We start from the raw sequence: 22,028 nt of genomic DNA, 5'->3' as shown, positions 1-22,028 counted from the left end.
GTAAAAACAAATGTAAGCTACATAACGTAATTTAAAATTTTAAAGCTAGTAGCCACGTTAAAAAAAGAAATACATAAAATTAGCTTTATAATATATTTTAATTAACCCAGTATATTAAAAATATTCTTTTACATGTGTAACCTATATACAGAATTGAGGTGTTTTACCTTGTTTTCCCATAGAAAGTCCTCAAAATTCAGCGTGTATTTTGCACTCAGAGCATCTCAGTTCTGACTAGCTACATGTCAAATGCTCAAAAAGCCACTTATGGCTGGGGGCTGCTCTGTTGGACAAAGCAGATTCATAGAGTACAAAGTATGGCTTTATTTTAAATTAGAGATGCTGAGGTAGGCATGAAATTATGGTACATTAAAAATTATTTATTATACTTAGAAGAGAATCGAACTGAATTATCCACTTGTTTTTCTTTGCCTTCGTTTTAAATTTTCTTTAGAAGTTGGCTCAACCTGTTTCATTTTGCCAAGCATTATTTGAGGAAGTTATTCCATGCCTTGTAAAATACCATAATATACTGATTATAACCACACATTATTAATAATACATTTTCAATATGTTCACTAAATTCTGTCCTGTTTCTTCAAAATAATAGCTTAAATTGCATGTTTATTGTATATCTGTACCTATTTTGTTCTTATCATTATAATACAATAATGTGTATTTAGCAAATAGCCCTAGGATTCTAATCTTCCCATGCAGCTGTCCTCCAGTACTTATTGGTACACTTATTAAATTGTAATAAGTTGCAGAAAAGTAGAATGAAACCATTCTTTTTTTTCCATTAGATTTGTTTTTAATCATGTTACCATGTACCAAGCCAGCTATAAATTATATTTCTGTAGAATATGGAAAATAGCGTTTATGTCTTATCTTTGCTAAATGTTTGCAATTTTAAAGTAAACTTTTCATCTCCTAAAATGAGTGTTAAGTATGACTTTATTTTTACCTGTAGTGTTTTACAATTCAACTTAAGTCCCCCAGCCTGTCTTATTTAATTGCGCTGGAGGTGTGAGCTGTTGTCTGTGTGAAACCAATGATCTGATTAACATTTGTAAACAGAGTTTTAAAATATCATTTGTATCTAGAACATTAAAACAAAAAGCCAAAAACAAATGAGAGAAATTGTCACAGTTGTCTCTAAACTGCATTGATAATGAATAGTCAACTTAACGAAATCATCAATATGACTAGATATACTTCTTCCTATATATTTCAAATAAAGGTATAGAACAGGGAATTACTTGATTATTTCAGTGGTGTATCCCATGTTTTCTTAATCTGGAGTCTCACTTCTATATAAGACAGAGCATTTAGAGTTAGAGTTACTTAAAATGTATAATACATACATAAGCTCCAAAAAGTATTTGATGAAATGGACACTTTTTTTTTAACTCAAATTTTAAATATTTCATGGACTTCCTCCATGGTTCAACGGTTATGATTCTGTATTCCCACTGCATGAGGCACAGGTTCGATCCCTGATTAAGGAACTAAGATCCCACATGCCTCGTGTGTGTAACCAAAAAAAAAAAAAATACATATATATATATATATGTTTCAAAAGGATGTTTTGTGGGAAAAGGCCTTTGTTACTTTGTCCCATGACTACTAAAGATTATATTTTAAATAATGCACTACTATTATCTACATCTGTTTTTGGTTGTAAATAGGATATAGATAGATATAGATATAGGCTTACATGGTGGCTCAGGCGGTAAAGTATCTGCCTGCAATGCAGGGGAAGCAAGTTCAATCCCTAGTTGGTAAGATCTCCTAGAGAAGGGAATGGCAACCCACTCCAGTATTCTTGCCTAGAGAATTCCATAGACAGAGGAGCCTGGTGGGCTACAGCCCATGGAGTCACAAAGAGTCGGACATGACTTAGCAATTAAGCACACAGCAAGATACAGAATTTATTTTGCACTGGGTCAAGTACCATGAACAATGTTTAGTCCACAGTATTGTTTTTTATTTGATATCCTAGGGAAGGGAAGTAGTTTACTAAAGACAGTCTTGATTTCAACAAGTAATCAGATTACATAAGAAATCTGACAACAGTATTACCAAAGTGCTTCACTTAATAGAATGCTCCTTGAACAATAACAGAGGCAGGATAATACACTAGCCAGTTACAACTTTTAAATATGATAAACCTTTCATCATTTGTCTGTATTTGGCAGTATCACTTTCCTCATGCTGGAAGCTCAATTTTTTGCTTTTGGTGTTTTTTTTTCCCCCCTTTTAAATTAAATGGCATGGCTTCTGTCATTTCACTCAACTCCAGAATGGCTAGACTGGGCATCAACTATATTTAACAAGTTATAGTAAGCCTTTTTCTTATAAGAAGTACAATATTATTATATGTGTCCCATGTTACAGCAGAAGTTGAAAATAGAAGCAATAATTTTTATATTGTCTTTTCTTTCAAAGAAATATATTTAGAATAATCCTGGTTGCTAGGAGGAATTTCCTTACCACTCCTTAATTATATGAGCAGACAGATAATACTTTTGAATTTACACTTTTATTATTGGAATCCTCTGAATATGTATAAATCCTCTGAAGATATATAAATCTCTTGTATTAGATTCCTTGTGTACCTCTCACAGTAATTACAGGTGACTAACGCAAGGTCAGCTTTCTGTGTAGGGGAGAAATGGGCTGAAATGGCCCTCCATCAGATTTCTGTATTCTAATATTTCTTAAATTGCTAGTGATCTCCCTAGACACACTGTTGAGAGGATACTGGAAAGTGAGTGAATAAGTGGGATTGTTGCCACATTAAACACCCCATTTATTTTACTTTCAAGGAAGTTTTGTAGTCTCCCCACCATAGCTCAGTTGGTAAAGAATCTGCCTGCAAGGCTGGAGACCTGAGTTCGATCCCTGGGTTGGGAAGATCCCCTGGAGAAGGGAAAGGCTACTCACTCCAATATTCTGGCCTCGAGAATTCCATGGACTTTATAGTCTTTGGGGGTCACAGAGAGTTGGACACAACTGAGCAACTTTCACTCACATGCTCACACCTACTAAGGGCCCCTGGAGCAAAAATAATCACTAGTTCTCTCTTGTCTGTCACTAAGGGGTGACACATCTAATTTGTGACATTGATCTTATACAAGTCTTAATGTTAGTTATTCCATGTGAAGAAATTTTTAAAGTAAAGTATTTCATGTAGTATTTACTATAGTAAAAAATGAGAAACAACCTGAATACACAACAGTAAGAGATTCAGTAAATTGGCATTTTCCTACTGTGGCATAATACGTACCTTACCGTTATAAAGAAGTATATAAGATTCTAATTTTATTTAAAAATTAAGATTAATTCCCATTTCCAGTAGTGGCAGGACCAACACTCCTACTGCTGCTGCTGCTATGTCACTTCAGTCGTGTCCAACTGTGTGACCCCATAGACAGCAGCCTACAAGGCTCCCCCATCCCTGGGATTCTCCAGGCAAGAACACTGGAGTGGGTTGCCATTTCCTTCTCCAATGCATAGAAGTGAAAGTGAAGTCGCTCAGTCGTGTCCGACTCTTTGCAACCCCATGGACTGCAGCCTACCAGGCTCCTCCGTCCATGGGATTTTCCAGGCAAGAGTACTGGAGTGGGGTGCCATTGCCTTCTCCAACTGGACACAACTAAAGCTCTTGGGAAAAAATACTAAAATTTTTCTTCAAAGCAGGATAAATAAAAAGAAATCCAATCATACTGAAACTGCAGGATACCCAGCAGCAATAGAACCTTAAAAGTAACTGATGATAAGACATTATACCAATGCTGACTTCTCATTAGCAACATTTAAAGTCAAAAGACAGTGGGAATGGTAAGCTCAATGTGCTGGAATGACATAACTGCCATTATAGAAATCTATATACAGAAAAAAGCTATTTGAGGAATTATATATATTGGGTTGGCCAAAAGGTTTGTTCAGGTTTTTCCATAAGCTACTATGGGAAAACCCATTTTTTTTTTTTTTCCAATCCAATATTATATATTAAGTAAAATAATTACATTTTTATTTAAATTTACTTACTAAAGTTATATATAAAATTCTGTATATAAATTGTATTTGAGGGATTTTACATATATATGTAATTCCTTTCATGTAAGATGTTTAAAATAGATGTTTAAACCTATGAAAAAAGCAAAAGAAAAACCTGTTGTAAGGGTCAAGGTAATGGTTATTTCTAGTTGGGGAATAATGGAACATGATCAAGGATTGCATCAAGATGGGGAACTTCTGGGATGCTGATGGGGTTTTGTCTTGAACTGGATCATGGACACATGTTTTATGCTCTTTGCTCATTGTTACTATCACAATAATAGAACAAAAATATTGAAAAATCTGAGTACAAAGTTATTTTTAAGTTAAAGTATCATATTTATGAACTCGACAGCATATAAAATATCCCTCCCAAATTGATCTGTAGATTGAACAATCTTTCAAAATTCCAGTGGGTTTTTTCAGTGAAATTAATGAATTACTTTAAATTTATATGGAAATGAAAAGGTTTTAAAATAACCAAATGATTTTGAAAAGATGGCTTACTATAAAGCTATAGTAATTAAGTCTGATTTTTGACATAAGAATAGACAAATCAATGGAACAGAATAGGTTTGTTCCCAAAAACAAACTTACACATATATAGTCAGCTGAATTTTGACCAAGGTACTAAAGTCGTTTCAATGGGGAAATCTAATAAATAGTGCTGGAACAACAAGATACCTATATGGAAAAAAAAAGAACCTCAACACTTAACCTCTTGTAATTTATAGAAGTTAATTAAAAATGGATCATAGAACAGAATGTAAAACTAATAACCCATAATATTACTAGAAAACAGAATAGTTTTCCAGCCCTAAGGTAGAAACAGTTTATTGAACTGGACACAAAAAGGTCTAAATCTGATCAGTAAAAAATTTGAAGCTAGGCCATAAAATGGATAGGAGTGTGTGCATGTTCAGGAAAGACCTGAGAAGGTCATAAGCTGTCACCTCGCACAGCAAAAGCAGCATGTGAAGACTAAGACAGTTTCGATTGCCTGGGTAATATGGAAGGCATGCCCTAACAAGCACACATAGTCCTATCAATAACTGGGAGATGTTAATCAAGGAAATCTGTTTCCAGTCATTAGCTGACCACTATGTTACTAAGTAGAGACTTACACGAATACATACCATAAAGAATACAGACTTTGCAAAATTAAGAAAAGTCAGTAAACAACAAGCAGTGACAATAAACCCTGGGAATGAGGAAGACTCTGATTCCCAAATTTGATGCATTACATTATTCAAAATGTCCAGTTTTCAACAAAAAATAACACATGGAAAGGAATGATAAAGTATGACTCATACTGAGGGAAAAAAGCATGAGAAAGAACAACTATTAGACTTACTAGACAAAGACATTAAATCAGCTATTTTAAATATATTCAAAGAACTAAAAGAACCATGGCAAGTGAGCATATGAAAAAATGCTATACATCACGTGTCATTTGGGAAATGTAAATTAAAACACTGAGATACAATCACATACCAATTAAAAAAGTCAAAATCCAGAACAAATGCTGATGACAATATGGAACAACAGGAACACTTACTCATTACTGTGGGAATGCAAAATGATGCTACAGTCACTTTGGAAAACAGTTTGGCAGTTTCTTACAAAACTAAACATACTCTTAACCATACAATCTAGCAGTTAAGCTCCTTGGTATTTGCCCAAAGGAGTCAAAAACTTATATACACATAAAAATCTGCACATGTGTATTACAGAAGTCCTATTTGTAATTCCTCAAATTTGGAAGCAATCAAAATGCCCTTCAGTGGGTGAATGGATAAACTGGGGCACATCTGGACAATGTAATATTATTCACTGTTAAAAAGAAATGAGCCATCAAGCCACAAAAAGGTGTGGAAGAACCATAAATATATTACCAAGTGAAAGAAACCAATATGAAAAGGCTACCTACCTATTGTAGCCTTTCAACTGTATGACCTGGAAAAGGCATAACAATGGAGATAGTAAAAAGATCACTGAGGGGTTAGGGAGGAGAGGGATGAAGACAGAGCACAAAGGATTTTAGGATCATGAAACTTCTGTATAACACTATGTAGGTGAATACTTACCATTATACTTGTGTCAGAACCCACAAAATGTACAACACCAAGAATGAACTCTAATATAAACTAAGATCTTTGGGTGATAATGAGATATCAATACAGGCCCATCAAAAGTGTACCACTTTGTTGGGGGATGTTGATAATGGCAAAGGCCATGCATATATAGGGACAGAGCTTATATGGGAAATCTCTACTGTCCATTCAGTTTTGTTGTGAACTTAGAACCTCGCTAAAAAAATAAAATCTGTTAAAAAGTCTCACAGTGGCAATGTGATTTTAGTACTTCAAATTTGAAAGTTTTATTGAAGGCATGGAAATTTGGAAACAAGTGTCAAGATATTTGACACTTTAATTTTTAAGTTGTTTAAAAACATAACATATGTATGTTTATGGATATTATTTGGACATATAAATGTTTTTTTAAAAAAGACAAGGTCCAACTATAAACTGTCTGCAAGACTCATACTTCAGATTTGAAAACAGATACAAGTAAGTTGAAAGTGAACGGACATAGGAAGATACAATATGCAAAAGAGAACTGCAGGTAGCTCTCAGACAAAATAGATTTTAAGACAAAATTTGTTACTAGAGACAAGGACATTTTCTAAAAAGGTTCTATCCATCAAGAGAGCTACCAATTAATTACATATGCACCTGACAACAGCCCCAAAATATATGAAGCAATATTAATAGAATTAAAGGGCAATACACAATTCAACAAAATTCATTAACAGACCATAGTACGCCACTTTCAATAATGAACAACTGGACAGAATACTAGCAAGGACATAGTAGGCCTTTAGCAACACTAAACCAACTAAATCTAATATCTATAGAATACTTCACCCAACAACAGCAAAATACACATTTTTCTCAAGTGTGATGGGACATTTTCCAAAATAGACCATGTGGTAAGCCATAAAATAAGTTAATAGATTTAAAAGGTTCAAATCGTGCAAAATCTATTCTCTGACCACCATGGAATGATTCAGACATCAATAACAGGAAAAAAATTTTGGAAACACACAAATATATGGAAATTAAACAATACACTCATAAATAACAAGTGGGTCAAAGACAAAAATCATAATTTAAAATATGAAATAATTTGAGGCAAATGCAAACAAAAACACAACATACCAAAACTTATGGGATGCAGCAAAAGAAAAGTGCTCAGAGGAAGATTTATAGTGGTAAATGCCTATGTTTAAAAAAATGAAAGATGTCATACCAGTAGCTTAAACTTCCAGCTTACTAAACTAAAAAAGTGGGAGGAGCAGGGTAAATTAAAATAAGCAGGGGGAAGAAAATAATAAAATCAACAGTAGAAATAGAGAATAGAAAAACACTAGAGCAAATGAAGCAAAGTTCGTTCTTTGGAAAGATCAATGTAAGTAAAGAACTTAGAGTGATCATTTTTTTAAAAATGAAGACTAATTACTAAGCTCAGAAATGAAAGAGGGGTGTTGCTAACAACCTTAATAGAAATATAAAGGATTATAAATACTTATAAACAATACTTAGGAACAATAAATTAGATGACCTATACGAAGTGGCCAAAAAAAAAAAAAAACTACTCAGACTGACTCAGTTTGAAATAGAAAATCTAAACAGACTTCTAACAAAGATTGATTCAGTAATAAATTTTTTCTCACAAACAACAGTAATCAGATGACTTCATTGGTGAACACTACCAAATGTTTCAGGGAGAAATAAAAATCCATCACAAAATATTTCAAAAAATAGGAAGGAACCCATTCTCAAAGGCCCATATTACTCTGATGCCAAAAGCAGACACATGCGTGTGTGCAAAGTTGCTTCAGTCGTGTCTGACTCTCTCTGACCCTATGGACTATAGCCTGCCAGGCTTCTTTCTCCATGGATTCTCCAGGCTTCCCTGGTGGCTCAGATGGTAAAAGCATCTCCCTACGATGTGGGATACCCGGGTTCGATCCCTGGGAGTGGAAGATCCCTGGAGAAGGAAATGGCAACCCACTCCAGTACTCTTGCCTGGAAAATCCCATGGACGGAGGAGCCTGATAGGTTACAGTCCATGGGGTTGCAGAGTCAGACACGACTGAGCGACTTCACTTCACTTCTACAGGAGTGAGTTGTCATGCCCTGCTCCAGGGGATCTTCCCAATTCAGGGATTGAATCCACATCTCTTATGACCTCCTGCATTGACAGATGGGTTCTTTACCACTAGCACCACGTGGGAAGCCCCAAAACAGACACACAAAAAACGACCAATATCCCTTATGAATATAGACACAAAAATCCTTAAAAAAAATAGAAGCAATCTAAATCCAGCAAAATATAAAAGATTATATACCACAACCAAGCTAGCTCAGTTGGAAAAGAATCCGCCTGCAATGCATGAGACCCCAGTTCAATTCATGGGTCGGGAAGATCCCCTGGAGAAGGGATAGCTACCCACTCCAGTATTCTGGCCTGGAGAATTCCATGGACTGTAAAAGTCCATGGGGTCGCAAAGAGTCAGACACGACTGAGTGACTTTCACTTTCAAGCAGGATTTGTTGTAAAAATGAAGGGCTTTTGTATGATTCAACATCAGATCAGATCAGTGTCTGACTCTTTGCGACCCTATGAATCGCAGCATGCCAGGCCTCCCTGTCCATCACCAGCTCCCGGAGTTCACTCAGACTCAAGTCCATTGAGTCAGTGATGCCATCCAGCCATCTCATCCTCTGTCGTCCCCTTCTCCTCCTGCCCCCAATCCCTCCCAGCATCAGAGTCTTTTCCAATGAGTCAACCCTCTGCATGAGGTGGCCAAAGTCCTGGAGTTTCAGCTTTAGCATCACTGCTTCCAAAGAAGTCCCAGGGCTGATCTCCTTCAGAATGGACTGGTTGGATCTCCTAGCAGTCCAAGGGACTCTCAAGAGTCTTCTCCAACACCACAGTTCAAAAGCATCAATTCTTCGGTGCTCAGCCTTCTTCACAGTCCAACTCTCACATCCATACATGACTACTAGAAAAACCATAGCCTTGACTAGACGAACATCTGTTGGCAAAGTAATGTCTCTGCTTTTGAATATGCTATCTAGGTTGGTCATAACTTTCCTTCCAAGGAGTAAGCGTCTTTTAATTTCATGGCTGCAGTCACCATCTGCAGTGATTTGGGAGCCCCCCAAAATAAAGTCTGACACTGTTTCCTCTGTTTCCCCATCTATTTGCCATGAAGTGATGGGACCAGATGCCATGATCTTCATTTTCTGAATGTTGAGCTTTAAGCCAACTTTTTCACTCTCCACTTTCACCTTCATCAAGAGGCTTTTGAGTTCCTCTTCACTTTCTGCCATAAGGGTGGTGTCATCTGCATATCTGAGGTTATTGATATTTCTCCCGGCAATCTTGATTCCACCTTGTGCTTCTTCCAGCCCAGCATTTCTCATGATGTACTCTGCATAGAAGTTAAATAAGCAGGGTGACAATATACAGCCTTGACATACTCCTTTTCCTATTTGGAACCAGTTTGTTGTTCCATATCCAGTTCTAACTGTTGCTTCCTGACCTGCATATAGGTTTCTCAAGAGGCAGATCAGGTGTTCTGGTATTCCCATCTCTTTCAGAATTTTCCACAGTTTCTTGTGATCCACACAGTCAAAGGCTTTGGCATAGTCAATAAAGCAGAAATAGATGTTTTTCTGGAGCTCTCTTGCTTTTTCCATGATCCAGCGGATGTTGGCAATTTGATCTCTGGTTCCTCTGCCTTTTCTAAAACCAACATCAGGAGTTTCACGGTTCACATATTGCTGAAGCCTGGCTTGGAGAATTTTAAGCATTACTTTACTAGCGTGTGAGATGAGCAACATACAAAAATCAAAAGGTTTCTCCTCAAATCTTTGTTATATTCTTTACTACCTTGAGAAATCTCCAGGAACAATGTTAGATTATGGCATTTATTTCCATGCCCTGGTTTATGAATCCACAGATAGGAATTTGTTCTAAGCCAGCTGCACTCACATAGCCTAGCCCCAATGAAGAATCTACCCTCTGTTGATTACTTTAAGAGTCATTTACACTTGTCTTACACAGAACAACACTTAAAAACACTTGCAGAAGAAATAGCCCCTTCATAAATGGTTAAATTTTTCCAACAGGATAAAACAGGATTGCTGTTTAACATGTTTTTAATGAGTCTGTCATTTGGGGATTTACCTGAATGTAACAGTTGAAAGAAAAGCATTCTTTTATGTGCAGATACTATAACTATAATTTTATATAAAACCAAGAGTGATTTTAAAGACGACGGACACTGCTACCTAATTATTGCCATAGCAGAATTACTACAGATGAATTGTTCTGAAACAAAGTTCATAATTATGGAAGTCTTTCCCACTACTCAACAAATTTAAAATAATAATCCCACACAGTTAACTTTCCAGGAACATAGAGGTATGTTAGGAGAAGGTGATGGCACCCCACTCCAGTACTCTTGCCTGGAAAATCCCATGGACGGAGGAGCCTGGTAGGCTGCAGTCCATGGGGTCGCGAAGGATTGGACACGACTGAGCGACTTCACTTTCACTTTTCATTTTCATGCATTGGAGAAGGAAATGGCAACCCACTCCAGTGTTCTTGCCTGGAGAATCCCAGGGACGGGGGAGCCTGGTGGGCTGCCATTTATGGGGTCGCAGAGAGTCGGACACAACTGAAGCGACTTAGGAGCAGCAGCAGCAGGGTCTGTTATACACATTCACCTTGAATAGTGCTCCTAGAAGTAACGTAACTTTTAAGAAGTTATTGTTTTTTAAGTGATCAATGATTTTTAATATATCTGTTTCATGCCTAAAGCAGGCATCTGGTTTTACTGCCTTATATATATGCAGACTAAAAATATCATACCTGTGATATAATAAACAAAACCTGGCACCAAAGGCCACCCTTTTATACCTATGTTAGAGGGGGTCCAAAGCTCTTTGTAAGGAAAAGCTTGACCCTGCCTCTGGAACCCTCCCTTGCTCATTTCTATCAGGCAGGGCATTTTATTTACAGCTCTAGAACTTTTTCAGCTCCTTTGTTTTCATAAGATAATATAGGTCCATCCTCAGTTGAATTGTCTGTTACGGAAAACGTGTTTCTGTTTAGCCAGGAATATAAAATAACAAGTCTGGGAACTCATTATGGAATGCAAGTTCATTGTTGCCCAACATTAATAAAATTCCAGCTGAGAAACACAGTATTGACGGAGAATTTCAGAAGGCTACAAAGATCCATGCACTTTTAAAACCTGTGCTCCAAGATCAAGCTAGAAGGATATCAGAAAGCCAGGTACTCCTGGAGCAACTGTGGTAGTAAAGAGCATATGCTTTGAGTTTGAACTTGGCATTATCACTTAATTAGGCTTTACCACTTAATTAGCCATGAGAACATGGGCAAGTCAGTTAACCTCTCTCTGGCCTAGCCTATGTAACATTTCCCATTTTGAATATTTGCTATCCTATTATATTCCACATACTCTTAAAAGCAGCCTTCAATCCACTGAGATAAAGTGGAGGAAATGATTTCTTATAAACATATATAATTTAATTGATAATACATTATAATATAGAAGAGAAGCTTACATATCTTAGGAACTTAAAGATTGTTTAATATTTTTAAATATATTAATATATAAGATCAGTAGCCCAACTAAGGAAGAAAAAAGAAAACCTAGATCACTTTAATTGATGCTGAAAGGCACAAAATAAAATCAAGATTAATCATGTCTTTTTAAAAAAATGCTCTTAATAACCCAGGACTCAAAAACTATTATTGTAATGTCTAAAAAATCTACCACCACAATATTGTAAAGTAATTAGCCTCCAATTAAATAAAAAAATTTTTTTAAACAATGACAACATGCAGTGTTGGTTCAGACACAGTCATTTCCCTTTCCTGCTGGTGGTGGAGCCCACATATCATTGGGACAGCAATTTAGCAAGACTCAAAGACCTTTAAAACTTTGGCTCAACATCTCCATTTCAAATAATTTATTCTAATGATGAATGTGGTTAGGTATTCTAACGTATGCATGAAGCTACTTAAATGTTTTCCAGTTAAAATTTGTAAATAGTTTAAATAGTTAAAAGAAGAGAATGTTTAGAAAGCTAAGTGATAATTCCTAAGGAGTTGTCATGAATACTGATATCTGGGGACACTAACATTAAATAACATGGAAACATACTAGCTGTATGTTTTTTAAGTCGTAAAACAGGTTATAGACTGTGTATACTATACCCTCACTTTTATAAAATGTATAGTTGTTTATTTGCATTAGCATGCTCAGAACAAGACCTGAAGAATGAAATGCCTAAGTGTTAGTGATGGTTTTGCTGTTAATGATTTCTTTTCATCTTTTTCTTCTTGCTTATTTGTACTTCCAATTTTTCTCCTAATGGACATGTATTATTTTCATAATAAAGAAATATCCTAAGGTTAAAAAAATAGGTTAATATAAGTCACACACACACAAAATCTATCTGAAACCAAAAGCCACATAATTCTTCACAGAAACATATTCATTAAAATTAGAAACAAAATTCAGGTATATAACTTCTACCATTATTAATACTGAGTTGGAATTATGCTAGTGCAAACCATACATGGCACATAAATGAGATCTAAATTTTGGAAAAGAGGAAACATAATTATTATTACTTATGAATGGTATTATATACTAGAAAAGCCATGATAAAAAATGGAATTTCTAGATTCAAAGCTCAATAAGGTGCTGGACATAAAATAAGTATGCAGTTGGTTCCTTGTTATTGGAAGACATTTTTGCTATTTCTCAACACAGCAGCAGAAATCAGTTATCAAACATAATAAAATATGGGAAAAGATTCTGTTCACCATGTATTCTAACAGACTAAGAAACATGAATGACCTATATGAAGAAACTCACAAAACTCCTGAAAGATATAAAAGGAGAGAGATCACATTCTTTGATGGAGAAAACACATTTTGTAAATTTGTTTATCATATTTAATATATCTAACTGAATTTTAATATAGCTAACAATTTTCTTTATAAAATGACCATAAAGTTTGGAAAAATAAATATGACTGTTCAATGGAAGAATAGCCATATCTAAAGCTATAGTAATTTAACACATATATAGACATAGGAGTAGGCAGACACACCTACGAAACAGGCTCTATTGTTGATGAGAATTTAATATGTGGTCAATGGAGCATTGTAAACCAGTAACAACAGGAAAAATTATTCAATAAATTGCTTGGGAAACACTCATTAAATGTTTTGGGAAAAATCAATTCAGATACTCATATTTTTAGATATACATAAAAACATAAATGTAAAATAAGTCAAACTATTTTAAAAGTCTTGAGAAAAATAAAAGTGAATATTGAATTTCTGAAGTGGGGAAAATTATTTACCTTAGAAATGATTAAATAATTTGGATAAAGAACCCAGTAACAAACCCATATGCATATGGTCAATTAATCAAAGGAGTACAGTAAAAATATACAATGGTGAAAAGACTGTCTCTTCAATAAGTGTTGTTGGGAAAAATGGATAGCTGCATATAAAAAAATAAAATTAGAACATTTTCTGAAACCATATACAAAAATAAACTAAAAATGCATTAAAGACATAAATGTAAAGATGAAAAATCCAGAAAACTCCTAGAAGAAAAACTAGGCAGTACACTCTTTGACATAAGGCTCAGCAATACTTTTTTGAATCTATCCCCTCAGGCAAGGGAAACAAAAGCAAAAATAAACATATGGGACTGAATTCAACTTAAAAGCTTTTGACAGCAAAGAAAACCATTAACAAATAAAAAACCTACTAAATGGAAGAAGATATTTGTAAATGATAAGTCTGATAATCTCACTCATCTCACACGCTAGTAAAGTAATGCTTAAAATTCTCCAAGCCAGGCTTCAGCAATATGTGAACCATGAACTTCCAGATGTTCAAGCTGGTTTTAGAAAAGGCAGAGGAACCAGAGATCAAATTGCCAACATCCACTGGATCATCGAAAAAGCAAGAGAGTTCCAGAAAAACATCTATTTCTGCTTTATTGACTATGCCAAAGCCTTTGACTGTGTGGATCACAAGAAACTGTGGAAAATTCTGAAAGAGATGGGAATACCAGACCACCTGACCTGCCTCTTGAGAAACCTATATGCCGTTCAGGAAGCAACAGTTAGAACTGGACATAGAACAACAGACTGGTTCCAAATAGGAAAAGGAGTATGTCAAGGCTGTATATTGTCACCCTGCTTATTTAACTTCTGTGCAGAGTACATCATGAGAAACGCTGGGCTGGAGGAAGCACAAGCTGGAATCAAGATTGCCAGGAGAAATATCAATAACCTCAGATATGCAGATGACACCACCCTTATGGTAGAAAGTGAGGAAGAACTAAAGAGCCTCTTGATGAAAGTGAAAAAGTTGGCTTAAAGTTCAACATTCAGAAAACGAAGATCATGGCATCTGGTCCCATCACTTCATGGCAGATAGATGGGGAAAGAGTGGCTGACTATTTTTGGGGGGCTCCCAAATCACTGCAGATGGTGACTGCAGCCATGAAGTTAAAAAACACTTACTCCTTGGAAGGAAATTTATGACCAACCTAGACAGCATATTAAAAAGCAGAGACATTACTTTGCCAACAAAGGTCCATCTAGTCAAGGCTATGGTTTTTCCAGTGGTCATGTATGGAGGTGAGAGTTGGACTATAAAGAAAGCTGAGCACCGAAGAATTGATGCTTTTGCACTGTGGTGTTGGAGAAGACTCTTGAGAGTTGCTTGGACTGCAAGGAGATCCAACCAGTTCATTCTGAAGGAGATCAGTCCTGGGTGTTCATTGGAAGGACTGATGTTGAAGCTGAAACTACAATACTTTGGCCACCTGATGCAAAGAACTGACTCATTGGAAAAGACCCTGATACTGGGAAAGATTGGGGGCAGGAGGAGAAGGGGACGACAGAGGATGAGATGGTTGGATGGCATTATCGATCGATGGGCACACATTTGGGTGAACTCCGGGATTTGGTGATGGACAGGGAGGCCTGGCATGCTGCGGTTCATGGGGTCACAGAGTCGGACACGACTGAGCAACTTAACTGAACTGAAAACTAATATTGTAAATTAACTATCTTTCAATTAGAAAAAGAATTGACCAGCCCCCCAAAATACTCAGTAAATTCAAAATTTAAATCTAAAAGTAAAATCCTAACAACGGAAAGATAAACAATGGAAAAGTAATACTTGCAAGGAATGCCAAAAATGAATGTTGCTCTTTACATTCTATTTGCAACTTTTTTGTAAGCTTTAGGGTTATTTTAAAAAATTATAAACACCCTTGATACAAGAATTCCTGCAATTTGATAAAAAAAACATTAAAAGCCCAGTAGATGAATGGGTAAAGAATATAAACAGACAGTACATACATCCACAAGCACACACACACAAAAGACAAAAAGGTAGTTAACAGATAAACAGAAAAATAATGTCTTTGTGAAAAGAAATGCAGATTAAAATAAGACTTCAATACCTATCAAATTAGCAAAGGTTTTTGGTTTTCTTTTGTTTTTAGTAATAACATCAGATGTTTGCAAGAGTATAATAAAAGGTGCATCCTCTTTCTTTATTGTTGGGAGTGTAAATAAGAATAATAAATTTAGTCATTTGTGTAAGGAATCCTGACATCCTTGAATACAGATATCCCACTTCTAGGAATCACCCTAAAGAGAAATCGTGAACAAAAGAAAAAGCTTTATATATAAAAATGTTCAATAAGAACTATATTTTAATGAAAAGTAAAAAAACTTAAATGTCAAGCTGTATAGGGAATTATTAGATAAATAGTAAAATATCATATAGCCATATAAATGTTTATGAAAGAACTTTTAAAATAATGTGACAAAATGTGCTAAGTGAAAGTAAGATGCAGAATTGTTTATACAATATGATCACATACCTGTAAAAAAGAAGACTGGGGAAAAATGATTTTAAAAAGTAGATGCTAACTATAGTAGCTTTGAGTGGAGAAGCTGTAACAGATTTTGTTCTTTCAATTCTTGTATTTACCTCGTTCTCAATGAGAAGAATATACTGGGATTCTCTGGTGGCTCAGATGGTAAAGAATCTGCCTGCCAATGCAGGAGATGCAGGAGACAAGGTTTTGATCCCTGGGTCGGGAAGACTCCCTGGAGAAAGGAATGGCTGCCCACTCCAGTATTCTTGCCTGGAGAATTCCATGGTTGTAGGAGCCTGGTGGGCTACAGTCCATGGGGTCACATTTTCTATGAGAAGAATATATTAGCTTATATTTTATAATATATAGTAGGACTCATAAACAATCACTATTACGTCTGGGGCAGCAGGGAAATCTCACAGTATGTGCTTATTATAGATTTCCAGGTTTCTGAGTTTAATGAAATTCAATATAAACTTTTGAGCCAATGATGATGGTTTTGCTAATGCCTTCTAGAACTATTAATAAGAGCCATCAGAAGTTGAGTATATAAAAAAAGTTTGACCAGAAATTCTCTTGCTTGGTGCTTCAGTGCTATAAGACATCTGATGATTAGTTGGGGCTGAGGAGGAAAAAGCATCTTTTAGAAAAATAATGTCTGCTCATGGTAATTTTTTTGCTTGTTTGTTTTCTAAACTACTTGTTCTGAATATAAGAATAATAAATCCTTGTTATAAACATTTCAAGTGTTATAGGTATTTATGATACAGTGACTAACTCTACTATAGTTTGGTGTATGTTACTCCAAATTTTTATGAATATCTAACACTTAAAAAATAATAATGGGATCATTCTAAACATACTATTTTGCAACTTTGTTAACCATGTATTGCAGACAATTTCCCTTGAAAGAATTCATGGGCCCCCTCCTTTGTTTTAATGATTTAAAATGTTCCATTTTTGGTATACTATAAGGAGTTCGTCAAGGCTGTATATTGTCACCCTGTTTATTTAACTTATATGCAGAGTACATCATGAGAAACGCTGGACTGGAAGAAACACAAGCTGGAATCAAGATTGCCGGGAGAAATATCAATAACCTCAGATATGCAGATATGCAGATATATGCAGATATTACCACCCTTATGGCAGAAAGTGAAGAGGAACTAAAAAGCCTCTTGATGAAGGTGAAAGTGGAGAGTGAAAATGTTGGCTTACAGCTCAACATTCAGAAAACGAAGATCATGGCATCCGGTCCCATCACTTCATGGGAAATAGATGGGCAAACAGTGGAAACAGTGTCAGACTATTTTTCTGGGCTCCAAGATCACTGCAGATGGTGACTGCAGCCATGAAATTAAAAGACGCTTACTCCTTGGAAGGAAAGTTATGACCAACCTAGATAGCATATTCAAAAGCAGAGACATTACTTTGTCAACAAAGGTCCATCTAGTCAAGGCTTTGGTTTTTCCTGTGGTCATGTATGGATGTGAGAGTTGGACTGTGAAGAAGGCTGAGTGCCGAAGAATTGATGCTTTTGAACTGTGGTGTTGGAAAAGACTCTTGAGAGTCCCTTGGACTGCAAGTAGATCCAACCAGTCCATTCTGAAGGAGATCAGCCCTGGGATTTCTTTGGAAGGAATGATGCTAAAGCTGAAACTCCAGTACTTTGGCCACCTCATGCGAAGAGTTGATTCATTGGAAAAGACCCTGATGCTGGGAGGGATTTGGGGCAGGAGGAGAAGGGGACGACAGAGGATGAGATGGCTGGATGGCATCACTGACTCGATGGACATGAGTTTGAGTGAACTCCGGGAGTTGGTGATGGACAGGGAGGCCTGGCGTGCTGTGATTCATGGGGTCGCAAAGAGTCGGACACGACTGAGCGACTGATCTGATCTGATCTGATAAATTATTTAACCAGTTCCATTTGAGAGTCATTTTGGTTACCAAATCATTATTATAAACAATGCTACACTGAATATGTACATGTCTTTGTACACTTGTACAATGAAAAAATATCTGAATTGTATGACTATTTTACAATAAGTATCCATGACAAGTATTTCTGTGTGATAAATCCCCAGGAATGGAATTTTAGGGTCAAAGCTTATTAGCTAAGCAGGCATTTAATGAAAATACCTGTTTTCTTACATTTTTAATAATGTGGTTTATTATCAAGTTTTGTTTTAGCCAATCTAATAGGTGTAAAATATTATCATCTTTTGTATTTCTTTAATTAATACAGAAGTTGAACACCTTTTCACCAATCTGTTGGTCAATTGTTTTTCTTCTAGGAATTGACCATTATTGTCCTTTGTATTTCTATTTATCTTTTCTTAGCGATTTGTGAGAACTGATTTTATATCAGGCAAAGTAGCCCTTCATTATGTTATTTGCATAATTTTCTAAGGTTTTCTTTTGATGCTTTGTTTTCCAGTTTTTGGTGTAGAAATTCTTTAATTTTAAAGTAGTTATATTTATTGGAATGTTCTAATTCTGGGTTTGTGACATGATGAGAAAGGTCCTTTCCACTCCAAGATTGTAAATAATATCTACTGTGTTTTCTTCAAGTATTTTAATCTTTTCATGTTTATCTTTTAAATATGTAGAATTTATTTTGATATGGGGCTTCCCTGGTGGCTCAGATCGTAAAGTGTCTGCCTGCAATGTGGGAGACCTGGGTTTGATCCCTGGGTCAGGAAGATCCCCTGGAAAAGGAAATGGCAACCCACTCCAGTATTCTTGCCCGGAGAATACCATGGACAGAGGAGCCTGATAGACTATAGTCCATGGAGTAGCAAAGAGTCAGACATGACTGAGTGAATCCACTTCCACTTTATTTTGATATAAAGAGTGGGATAAGGACTTCCCTGGTGGTCCCGTGCTTAAGACTCCATACTTCTACTGCAGGGGAATGCCTTTGGATCACTGGTCCAGAAACTATGATCCTACAGGCCAAGTGGTATAAACAGTAGGATGGAGATGCAGTTTATTTTGTCACAAATGGCTAGCCAGCTGACCTAATATCAGTTATTAAATAATCCATCTTTCTGCACTAACTTGAAATGCCACATTTATGATGTACTAAATTCTCGTATAGACCTTGTGTATCTCTGGGATCCATTTACCTTTGCTCCTGAGCCATAAAGGGGCAATTTATCTTTGAGTAAACACACTTTTAATAGAAAAACAAAATACTATTGTTCTGGAGTTGAACATCTTTAGACTGTATAAAAAATTTCCTTTTACTAATTTATCTTTTAAGACAAATCATCAGTCTTGGGCAATATGGTCAACATGGCTAAAAAGGTCAAATTTGGTATGATGCCCAAGTCACCTTGGGCCTCACCCACAGTTTCTTACCCCTACTTTGTCAAGTAAGGATCCATACAGTCCATTTTTTATCTCTAAACAGACAGTTCACTGTGGCTAAATAATAGAACCACAAATTGAAAGAACTGTATATAGTAAAGGTTGGTGATGTAAATTTAAGCTATGGAACTTGAATATGACCAATGGGGCTGTTTATATTCATATACATAGGTGAGAAACTAAGAATCTCCTTTTCCAGCTATTGTACCTAATCCTATGTGGATTTACACTGAACATATAAAAACAGATACAGTATTTCAGTTTAAGGAAACACTTCTGCATAGGTGTATGTGTTGTGTGTTAGTCTCTCAGTCGTGTCCGACTCTTTGCGACCCCATGTACTGTAGCCTGCCAGGCTCCTCTATCCATGGGATTTTCCAGGCAAGAATACTGGAGTGGGTTGCCATAGAGTTCAAAAAGAATCAATGATAGAGATTTGTCACAGTCTTGCCATAGTGTGTCTCCTTTTGTTTCTTCAGTTCCCATAACATGAAGGAAAGGAATGACCCTGTGACCCACCGTCTTAGTACCTCAGACTGAATGCCATGTTATGCCTCTCAATTCCATTGTGTGGGTTTTGTGCAGTGATTCACTCCTCCTATGTAGCACCTAAATCTATGGCCAACTTACCTATCAGAGCAGGTACAATGCCTTAGGCCCATAATACTTTGCTGCTGCTAAGTCGCTTCAGTCGTGTCCGACTCTGTGCGACCCTGTAGACGCGTCCCACCAGGCTCCCCCGTCCCTGGGATTCTCCAGGCAAGAACACTGGAGTGGGTTGCCATTTCCTTCTCCAATGCATGAAAGTGAAAAGTGAAAGTGAAGTCGCTCAATCCTGTCTGACTCTTCGCAACCCCCATGGTCTACAGCCTACCAGGCTCCTCTGTCAATGGGATTTTCCAGGCAAGAGTACTGGAGTGGGGTGCCATTGCCTTCTCCACATAATACTTTAAGGAACCCATAAAGATGTCTTAATTTCTTTTAAAATAGGAGATGAAAGAGAACTTTTAAGTCCAAGAAAATGTTTTGTTGTATAAATTAATATATTCATCTTTGTACAAATATAGTTATAAAATGTATCCTTTACTATTTTTTATGAAGGAAGGAGCCAGCAAAAGTCATAATATAGCCTTGTCTGTCTCTTAAAAGATGTCCTGCAAAGGGAATACCAAATATTTTAGATCTTTCATCTCTATTCTCCTGGAAATTCACAATTAAAGGCTTGTAGAAGTCCTGCAATAAATTAAAAAACAAAGCAACAACAAACTGTAAATTTTACTTTATGTTCTTCAGATTTATGTGATCCTGGAACTTTTTTACTCCCACATAATAACTACTATTTTTCACTTCCACTGTATAATTGTAAGAGATTTGATTTAGGTCATCCCTGAATGGTCTAGTGGTTTTCCCTACTTTCTTCAATTTAATTCTGAATTTGGCAATAAGGAGTTCATGATCTGAGCCACAGTCAGCTCCGGTCTTGTTTTAGCTGACTGTATAGAGCTTCTCCATCTTTGGCTGCAAAGAATATAATCAGTCTGATTTCTGCATTGATCATCTGGTGATGTTCATGTGTAGAGTTTTCTCTTGTGTAGTCATGTACAGATGTAAGAGTTGGACCATAAAGAAAGCTGAGTGCCGAAGAATTGATGCTTTTGAACTGTGGTGTTAGAGAAGACTCTTGAGAGTCCCTTGGACTGCAAGGAGATCCAACCAGTCCATCCTAAAAGACATCAGTCCTGAATATTCATTGGAAGGACTGATGCTGAAGCTGAAGCTCCAATACTTTGGCCACCTGATTCGAAGAACTGACTCATTTGAAAAGACCCTGATGCTGGGAAAGATTGAAGGCAGAAGGAGAAGGGGATGACAGAGGATGAGATGGTTGGATGGCATCACCGACTCAATGGACATGAGCTTGAGTAAACTCCAGGAATTGGTGATGGACAGGGAGGCTTGGCATGCTGCAGTCCATGGGGTTGCAAAGAGTTGGACACGACTGAACGACTGAACTGAAATGAACTGTATAACTACTATCTTCCCGCAGAACTAGTGATCCATAGAAGAATTTGGGAAATACTTAACTTTCTATTACATTAAGATTCAACATTGATCATGAGAGTCTGTAAATGAAATCTCTCAACTATGTGTGTGTATATATATATATATCAGACACCTAAAGGATTACTCTATATTCTATACAAACAGAATTAAAATGTATACCTGATTCCCTTTGAGAGCATGCTAGCAACACAGCCTGCCTATTCACTTGGCAAGAGAATTTTATTATTGCATGTTTTAGATTTATGCTACACAGCTCACTGAGACCCATTTCAATTCAGTTTTCTTGATAGGCTTGCAGTAGCATGAGGATGAAAATAATTCCCAAATGGCAAGGAAGGGTGAAAAGCTGCTTTCCTAAATTCCAGAACATGTTATTCCTTAACCCATCAGACCTTATTAAGAGTAACTTAAAATCTGTCAGCTCTCAAAAGGTTTCTCCAGAAACAGATTTCTTGGTTCCATCTCAGTTCCTGCAGTTCCCATAACCACAGCC

The sequence above is a fragment of the Bos taurus genome, chromosome 8 (assembly GCF_002263795.3).
Source record: "Bos taurus isolate L1 Dominette 01449 registration number 42190680 breed Hereford chromosome 8, ARS-UCD2.0, whole genome shotgun sequence".
NCBI classification, from domain to species: Eukaryota; Metazoa; Chordata; class Mammalia; order Artiodactyla; family Bovidae; genus Bos; species Bos taurus.
The sequence above is the reverse complement of the archived record's forward strand: the minus strand, read 5'-3'. Positions refer to the sequence as shown.